Here is a 9426-nt window from a genome sequence, read left to right as displayed (position 1 = left end):
GGAAATTTTCTGCCCAATGAACGATAAATGAAAGGTTAATGTTTCCCGTCCGACCTGTCTGCACTAGGTATATGTAAAAGAACAAATAAAAATTTTAATTCTGTCCACTGAACGATTTATCAGCCATTACGTGATGGCACCATCGTTTGCACTCTCGGCCGAACATTCATTTTTCAAAATTGGGTTCGCCCGATTTTTTTTTTGTATAGTGTATGGCAAGCATAAGGATAGCACTTTACAGAGGAGCTGGTGTAGATGGCACACATATGTGCAAATGAGAAATATAGAAAAGTGACAGAAGGAAAAAAAAAACCCAAGTGGTCTATTAAGGCTCCATGCATACTAGTTTTTTAAACTAAAAAAACGCTGGTAATATCATTTTGTAGTAGTGTTTTATTAGCATTTTTGTAATAAAAGGGGGGGGGGGGGGGGGGGTGGGGAGCTAAAAAAAAAAAAAAAAAAAACGCTATTGGCCGTGTTTAGGAGTGTTTCTGCTGGAAAAACACTCTAGTAAACTCTACAAAAACTATTATTTTTTTCTCTGCTCCTAGACACTAAAGCTCAAAAAATGCTAATAACCTAAAATAGAGTGCATAGACACATAGGATAACACCATCTAGCTTCTAGGAGCTTAAAAAAAATGCTAGTGTGCATGGAGCCGAAGTCTGCTTTGTTTGTTTTTTGGTCTGACTATAGATCTGATTTTCCCAAGCATGTTGAATGCAACAAACAGCTTTGGTTTTATTTTATATTATTTGTGTAATTTTGTTTCATTTGCAGACTAGCTGGTAAGTATGCTGGGAAAAGTTTTTGTTTGTGCACTGTCTCCTTACCGGAAATTCATCAAGTGATTGTAAAGATTTAAATTTATTTTCCTAAAATAACAATCTTGTTATACTTACCAGCCCCGACCCTCCTCTTCTTGGATCCCATGTTGTTGGTCCTGTTCCTTCTGTTCGAGTGCCCGCATGCACGCCATTTCCAATGAAGGCTTTTATAAAAGTAAAGGTGGTATTAAAGGGATAAGTCACGTTTTGGAACATGTTATTTATAAAGTAGATGTGCACATCTACCTGTCCTAACCAAGGGTAAAAGCTCTGAAGGCCTGGGTAGTGCATTGTATTTTCATGTACTTTTAACCCAATTCATCCCTAAAATGTGTCCCCTACTTGGACATTGGAAGCAATAGAAGTTGCCTATAGAATCTTATGTGTAAACCTGCTCCAAAGAAACAACTAGAAAGTCAAGAAATATTTTGTTTTAATATTTTTATATAGGGTAACCTAATAATGCAATAATCAATATATTTTTTTTAACTTTCCCCATATGTCATAACGTTTTTAAATTATACAGTTTAACTTCGCCATATATTATATAAAAAATATATATATTTTTTTATGTATGCTGGGTAAATAGGGGCACATACAGTGGGGGGGGGGCTTCAAAGTTGACACAGTCATTTTTTATTTGTATTTAACTTTTTTTATTTATTTATTTTTTGCATTTTGAATAGAGTAGGGTGGCTTCAAATTGCGACCTATGTCCCATTGGGAAAAATTTCCTTCACTTCCTGTCGCAGGGACACAAGAAGTGAGAGGATATTGCTGGGGGGTTTTTTTTATTTTTTTATTTTTTTGGGGGGGGTCTGGATTTGGTCAGTGAAGACTAGATCCAGACCACTCCCATGCCATCTGTGTAGCAAACAGATCACTTTGAATAGTGATTTATTGCTCGGCGGAATCGGCAAGCAATGGATCACTACATGCATTAATCTATTGCTGCAGTGTACAGAGACCCTAGACAGAGCTGAAACAGCTCTACATAGAAACCTATTGGTTTCCGTATTTTTTTTTTTTTGTGGTTGCTCAAAGCTTAACCACTTCAATACCGGGCATTTTCACCCCCTTCCTGCCCATGCCAATCCCTCCTGCGGATGTCATTTGACAATGGCTGGAATGGGAAGTGGTTAATTGAACAAGCTGACGTTAGAAGCTGATTGGCTACCATGCACAGCTGCACTGGATTTTTTGCACTCTCCAGTTTACTAGATCAACCCCATTGTGTTCAGTGATCTGCTACAGGCCCTCTATGAAACTTTGTAGTAAGATTGTAAGCCAGGAGCTGAGATTGTTTGTTTTAGCATTGGACCCCCAATGCCACTGACAGCCACTGATCCTGGCGGTGGTCACAAACCAATGAGACTGGGAGCCATTTTTAAAAATTTAAGCCCTCGTTCACACCGAACAACGGCTTTGAAATCATTCTAAAGAAAAAAAAAATAAAATTAAAAAAACATAAAACCTAGATAGCTCTATCTCGGATATATATTTTCTAAAATATTTATTTTTATGTAGCTTTCATTAAAAAAAAAAAAAAATGTATATATAATTTTTTTTTTTTTTTTATAGATCTATTCTCTAAAATATTAGATTTGAGAGAAAAAAAATATATTAGATAAAAATACACTCATTTTAGTTATTTATTAAGTTTTGGATGAGTATTGAGGGTTAGAGCCCCAGCCAGGTCTTTACTACCGCCTATGTCCTCCCATGGTGGCCAAGAAATGAGAAAATGAATCATTTAGCAAAGCCATCATGGTGGCCATAGACAGAACTGGATAACAGAAAATTGTATCAAATACTTACTGTCATTTCCCTTTCCAGGCAGCATACATGTAGTAGCATGCTGCCATTTTGGCACCAGGGAAATCCAAATAAAGAAAAATAAAAAGTGAATGAAAAGGATTCTATGAATCGATCTGGACAGAAAGTCTAAATGTAGGGAAGTGGATGAATTATTTGGTGTATCAATATAATATATAATCACAAGATGAATCAATATCATTATGTGTATGGTGCATTGAACAATCTCTTGGGTCATATTTTCCTCCTGGGCATCAACTTAGTCCACAATGTGATTGCATTTAAAGCGGAGGTCCACCCTAAAATGGACCTTCCGCTCATCGGATTCCTCCCCCCCTCCGGCGCCACAATTGGCACCTTTCAGGGGGGAGGGGGGTGCAGTTACCTGGATAATCCAGGTATCTGCACCCACTTCTGGGCTAGCTCTCTGCGGAAAGGGGCGTAGATTACGCCCCTTTCCGCAAGTGCCCGCCCCCTTCCGCAAATGCCCCGCTGCCTGCTGGGAAACACACAGATCCCAGAGGCAGCGGGGACCGTCCTCATTGCGCAGCGCGGCTCGCGCATGCGCAGTAGGGAACCGGGAAATGAAGCCGAAAGGCTCCATTTCCTGATTCCCATACCCAAGATGGCGGCGGCAGCACTCGAGTGTCGATCTAGAGATCGGCTTCGGGTGCCGACATCGCGGGCGCGCTGGACAGGTAAGTGTCACTATTTTAAAAGTCAGCAGCTGCAGTATTTGTAGCTGCTGACTTTAAAAAAAAAAAAAAACGCGGAGTCCCGGCAGACTCCCGCTTTAACACAGTGCATGTATGGACACTATTAATGATCATATTGATCCATCTGCTTTCCTACAATCAGATTTTACATCCAGACTGATCAGAATAATTTATATTAATTTGATCAGTTTTAAATAGATAAAATATGATCATTAAATGGTGGCCATACACAGAACACATTTTGTTTTGTCAACTGATTTATTGCTTGAGAGGAAAATACAATTGGAAAAATTGTTTGATGTGTCATACACTTAAGGATCATATTGATCTACTTTCCAAGGATTCGATTTTCTGTCTGAACCAATCACAATCATCTCCATGAAAGCAATAGCACTATGGGGGACATTTACTAAAACTGGAGCACTCAGAATCTGGTGCAGCTGTGCATGGTAGCCAATCAGCTTCTAACTTCAGCTTGTTCAGTTAAAATAAATAAACTATAGGCACCCCCCCCCCCATGTGATAATTATAAGGTTATAACCTCTGTAAGGTAATAAAGGTAAGGTTATAACCCCTGTAAGAGAATTATTTTTTTTTCTTTGCCCTTTGTCCCTGTGGGTAGATTTACTTTCACTTCCTGTCCCACAGCCAAAACAGGAAGGGAGAGGAAATCCCTGCAAATTAAAAAGGAATCTCATAAGGACCCCTAGGTTCCCCTCTAATACTTTTCTGGAGACAACCCAAAATGTGTGAATTTTTTTTTACTTTCAATGATAATGGCAGACAGGACAAAGAGGAGGGTAAACCTCCCTAACGGGGGGCACAGGCAGCATTAAAAACAGGCAATCTAATCCCTCTCCACTCTATCCAAAACTAAAAAAAGTTTGCTTTTAGTTATACATGAAGCTTTGACAATAAAACCTGGAAGCTGATTGGTTACTATACAAAGACGCACCAGATGTGGCACTTTGCAGTTTTAGTAAATCAACCAATATTTTTCTTTTTTCAAAGATTTGATCGTAACATCTGTGCCCACCATAAGTGTATGGCACATCGAAAGAACCTTTTTCGATCTCCGATCGCATTTTACTCCTGCACTGTATATCTAGGAACAATATACGATCGTATATAAAATCATTCTGTGGAATAGAGATTGGAAATGATGGGATAATCCAATATTTTGGAGTTGTCACCAGAACATTCCCACCCCCTAGAGAAATTTTCCTAAAGGAAGCATTTCCCTCATTTCCTGTTGTCACTACAGGACACAAAGTGAAATATATTATACTTTTTTTTTTTTTTTAATTAATAATTATTATTTTTTTTTTAAATATTGATACATTTCTAATGGAAACTCATTCGCTACATTTTATAGATCCAGTATTCAATGATCAGCCACACTTTTCTAACTTACATAATACTTACAGAATTGCTACTCAACTGGAGGGGATGCCTCCGCTGGGCGCAGCAGGGGACATCATCGTCTCGAGAGCAAGCTATACCAAAATAGCAACCACTGCAATTTATAACTAGACTTTGGGGTGAGGCACTCATGTTTTCCCCAACACGGTTATATTGCAAGTTAAAAAAAAAAAAAATTTTTTACACAACCTAAAAATTTACATTAAAAACAGAGGCTGTAGTCACATGCATTTGCAGCTATCTGGGGTTTCTGCCCTGCCTCATTGAGGCTCCCCTGTAAAGGGCACTCCTAACTCTGATATATGAGCGGCTCCATGTTGGAACATATATATCAGTGAATAAATTAAGAGCAGGTATGCCTGGATCAACCCATCTCTCCTTAAAGGCACAGGGGGGGTCATTAGAAGCCATGCAAGAGCACAAAGGCTGGGAAACTTTTTTTTTTTGTTGGTTTGTCCTGTGTAAAGCCCTTCCACGTGCACCTTACTTCAGATCTAGGTATAAATTGGGGCGGTTGTCCTTTTTGTGTAGCTTGCTTGCTGGAATTGGTGCAGGAACACATTGGACACCTTCAGCTGCCATTGTGCTCTTTGTTGGCTTTTATTGTGTTCCTGCGCCTTTAAGAAGGAATGGGCACCCTCTAGATATGCTTGCCTTTAATTTATCCATTGCTATACATGCTGAAAAAATGGAGACCCTCAAATATAAGAGTAATGGCGGCCATACCCTATGTGAAAAATCGTCCAAAATGCGGTCATTAGCCCATTCGTTTGTTTTTTCAGCCAGTTAATGGGCACAAAATCGATAATCGTTTGGATGTTTTTGAGCTGAAAAAATGAAGGACAAGTTTGGAAATTTTCTGCCCAATGAACGATAAATTGAAAGGTTAATGTTTCCCGTCCGACCTGTCTGCACTAGGTATATGTAAAAGAACAAATAAAAATTTTAATTCTGTCCACTGAACGATTTATCAGCCATTACGTGATGGCACCATCGTTTGCACTCTCGGCCGAACATTCCTTTTTCAAAATTGGGTTCGCCCGATTTTTTAGTATAGTGTATGGCAAGCATAAGGATAGCACTTTACAGAGGAGCTGGTGTAGATGGCACACATATGTGCAAATGAGAAATATAGAAAAGTGACAGAAGGAAAAAAAAAACCCAAGTGGTCTATTAAGGCTCCATGCATACTAGTTTTTTTAAACTAAAAAAACGCTGGTAATATCATTTTGTAGTAGTGTTTTATTAGCATTTTTGTAATAAAAGGGGGGGGGGGGGGGGTGGGGAGCTAAAAAAAAAAAAAAAAAAAACGCTATTGGCCGTGTTTAGGAGTGTTTCTGCTGGAAAAACACTCTAGTAAACTCTACAAAAACTATTATTTTTTTCTCTGCTCCTAGACACTAAAGCTCAAAAAATGCTAATAACCTAAAATAGAGTGCATAGACACATAGGATAACACCATCTAGCTTCTAGGAGCTTAAAAAAAATGCTAGTGTGCATGGAGCCGAAGTCTGCTTTGTTTGTTTTTTGGTCTGACTATAGATCTGATTTTCCCCAAGCATGTTTGAATGCAACAAACAGCTTTGGTTTTATTTTATATTATTTGTGTAATTTTGTTTCATTTGCAGACTAGCTGGTAAGTATGCTGGGAAAAGTTTTTGTTTGTGCACTGTCCTCCTTACCGGAAATTCATCAAGTGATTGTAAAGATTTAAATTTATTTTCCTAAAATAACAATCTTGTTATACTTACCAGCCCCGACCCTCCTCTTCTTGGATCCCATGTTGTTGGTCCTGTTCCTTCTGTTCGAGTGCCCCGCATGCACGCCATTTCCAATGAAGGCTTTTATAAAAGTAAAGGTGGTATTAAAGGATAAGTCACGTTTTGGAACATGTTATTTATAAAGTAGATGTGCACATCTACCTGTCCTAACCAAGGGTAAAAGCTCTGAAGGCCTGGGTAGTGCATTGTATTTTCATGTACTTTTAACCCAATTCATCCCTAAAATGTGTCCCCTACTTGGACATTGGAAGCAATAGAAGTTGCCTATAGAATCTTATGTGTAAACCTGCTCCAAAGAAACAACTAGAAAGTCAAGAAATATTTTGTTTTAATATTTTTATATAGGGTAACCTAATAATGCAATAATCAATATATTTTTTTTAACTTTCCCCATATGTCATAACGTTTTAAATTATACAGTTTAACTTCGCCATATATTATATAAAAAATATATATATTTTTTTATGTATGCTGGGTAAATAGGAGCACATACAGTGGGGGGGGGGGGCTTCAAAGTTGACACAGTCATTTTTTATTTGTATTTAACTTTTTTTATTTATTTATTTTTTGCATTTTGAATAGAGTAGGGTGGCTTCAAATTTGCGACCTATGTCCCATTGGGAAAAATTTCCTTCACTTCCTGTCGCAGGGACACAAGAAGTGAGAGGATATTGCTGGGGGGGTTTTTTTTTATTTTTTTTTATTTTTTTGGGGGGGGTCTGGATTTGGTCAGTGAAGACTAGATCCAGACCACTCCCATGCCATCTGTGTAGCAAACAGATCACTTTGAATAGTGATTTATTGCTCGGCGGAATCGGCAAGCAATGGATCACTACATGCATTAATCTATTGCTGCAGTGTACAGAGACCCTAGACAGAGCTGAAACAGCTCTACATAGAAACCTATTGGTTTCCGTATTTTTTTTTTTTTGTGGTTGCTCAAAGCTTAACCACTTCAATACCGGGCATTTTCACCCCCTTCCTGCCCATGCCAATCCCTCCTGCGGATGTCATTTGACAATGGCTGGAATGGGAAGTGGTTAATTGAACAAGCTGACGTTAGAAGCTGATTGGCTACCATGCACAGCTGCACTGGATTTTTTGCACTCTCCAGTTTACTAGATCAACCCCATTGTGTTCAGTGATCTGCTACAGGCCCTCTATGAAACTTTGTAGTAAGATTGTAAGCCCAGGAGCTGAGATTGTTTGTTTTAGCATTGGACCCCCAATGCCACTGACAGCCACTGATCCTGGCGGTGGTCACAAACCAATGAGACTGGGAGCCATTTTTAAAAATTTAAGCCCTCGTTCACACCGAACACGGCTTTGAAATCATTCTAAAGAAAAAAAAAATAAAATTAAAAAAACATAAAACCTAGATAGCTCTATCTCGGATATATATTTTCTAAAATATTTATTTTTATGTAGCTTTCATTAAAAAAAAAAAAAATGTATATATAATTTTTTTTTTTTTTTTATAGATCTATTCTCTAAAATATTAGATTTGAGAGAAAAAAAATATATTAGATAAAAATACACTCATTTTAGTTATTTATTAAGTTTTGGATGAGTATTGAGGGTTAGAGCCCCAGCCAGGTCTTTACTACCGCCTATGTCCTCCCATGGTGGCCAAGAAATGAGAAAATGAATCATTTATCAAAGCCATCATGGTGGCCATAGACAGAACTGGATAACAGAAAATTGTATCAAATACTTACTGTCATTTCCCTTTCCAGGCAGCATACATGTAGTAGCATGCTGCCATTTTGGCACCAGGGAAATCCAAATAAAGAAAAATAAAAAGTGAATGAAAAGGATTCTATGAATCGATCTGGACAGAAAGTCTAAATGTAGGGAAGTGGATGAATTATTTGGTGTATCAATATAATATATAATCACAAGATGAATCAATATCATTATGTGTATGGTGCATTGAACAATCTCTTGGGTCATATTTTCCTCCTGGGCATCAACTTAGTCCACAATGTGATTGCATTTAAAGCGGAGGTCCACCCTAAAATGGACCTTCCGCTCATCGGATTCCTCCCCCCCTCCGGCGCCACAATTGGCACCTTTCAGGGGGGAGGGGGGTGCAGTTACCTGGATAATCCAGGTATCTGCACCCACTTCTGGGCTAGCTCTCTGCGGAAAGGGGCGTAGATTACGCCCCTTTCCGCAAGTGCCCGCCCCCTTCCGCAAATGCCCCGCTGCCTGCTGGGAAACACACAGATCCCAGAGGCAGCGGGGACCGTCCTCATTGCGCAGCGCGGCTCGCGCATGCGCAGTAGGGAACCGGGAAATGAAGCCGAAAGGCTCCATTTCCTGATTCCCATACCCAAGATGGCGGCGGCAGCACTCGAGTGTCGATCTAGAGATCGGCTTCGGGTGCCGACATCGCGGGCGCGCTGGACAGGTAAGTGTCACTATTTTAAAAGTCAGCAGCTGCAGTATTTGTAGCTGCTGACTTTAAAAAAAAAAAAAAACGCGGAGTCCCGGCAGACTCCCGCTTTAACACAGTGCATGTATGGACACTATTAATGATCATATTGATCCATCTGCTTTCCTACAATCAGATTTTACATCCAGACTGATCAGAATAATTTATATTAATTTGATCAGTTTTAAATAGATAAAATATGATCATTAAATGGTGGCCATACACAGAACACATTTTGTTTTGTCAACTGATTTATTGCTTGAGAGGAAAATACAATTGGAAAAATTGTTTGATGTGTCATACACTTAAGGATCATATTGATCTACTTTCCAAGGATTCGATTTTCTGTCTGAACCAATCACAATCATCTCCATGAAAGCAATAGCACTATGGGGGACATTTACTAAAACTGGAGCACTCAGAATCTG

The 9426-nt window shown here is 39.0% G+C and overlaps 1 protein-coding gene across 7 annotated transcripts in view; it reads right to left on the bottom strand.

The window, feature by feature from the left end:
• RBMS1 (RNA binding motif single stranded interacting protein 1) overlaps positions 1 to 9426 on the bottom strand; it is a 490465-nt gene that overhangs the window by 208529 nt on the left and 272510 nt on the right. The gene's annotated exons all lie outside the window — the stretch shown is intronic.

The sequence above is a fragment of the Lithobates pipiens genome, unplaced genomic scaffold (genome assembly GCF_037356315.1).
Source record: "Lithobates pipiens isolate NorthernLeopardFrog02 unplaced genomic scaffold, aLitPip1_a1.2 Scaffold_22, whole genome shotgun sequence".
Classification (NCBI taxonomy): Eukaryota; Metazoa; Chordata; class Amphibia; order Anura; family Ranidae; genus Lithobates; species Lithobates pipiens.
The sequence above is the reverse complement of the archived record's forward strand: the minus strand, read 5'-3'. Positions and strand labels throughout refer to the sequence as shown.